The following is a 447-nucleotide window of genomic DNA, read 5'->3' on the forward strand; positions in this document are numbered from 1 at the left end:
CGGCCAGACGAGAAAAATTATGTGTGTATGAACGCTGTGAGGCACGAACTTGAAAGTAGGGACGAAGTAAGTTCGCGTGTTTGCTCGGCGATAGCCAAGGAAGAAAAGGATATATATATATATATATATATATATATATATATATAATACAAATAATAAATGAGTATTTGCATATATACGTACATGTATGTACATACTTACATCTACCTGTATATATAGATGCATATCTGGGTACAGGACATTGCAAACAAAACGTAGACAAAATATGCATATAATGTACACATGAAAATGCATATTTACAAATATATATAGCTACACATCTATCTATCTATCTATCTATCTATCTATCTATCTATCTATCTATCTATCTATCTATCTATCTATCTATCGAACATTGATTAAAACATTACTCAGTACATTTGAGTCTCAAAATTAATCGTTTTACAG

This window comes from Octopus bimaculoides, chromosome 2 (genome assembly GCF_001194135.2).
Source record: "Octopus bimaculoides isolate UCB-OBI-ISO-001 chromosome 2, ASM119413v2, whole genome shotgun sequence".
Classification (NCBI taxonomy): Eukaryota; Metazoa; Mollusca; class Cephalopoda; order Octopoda; family Octopodidae; genus Octopus; species Octopus bimaculoides.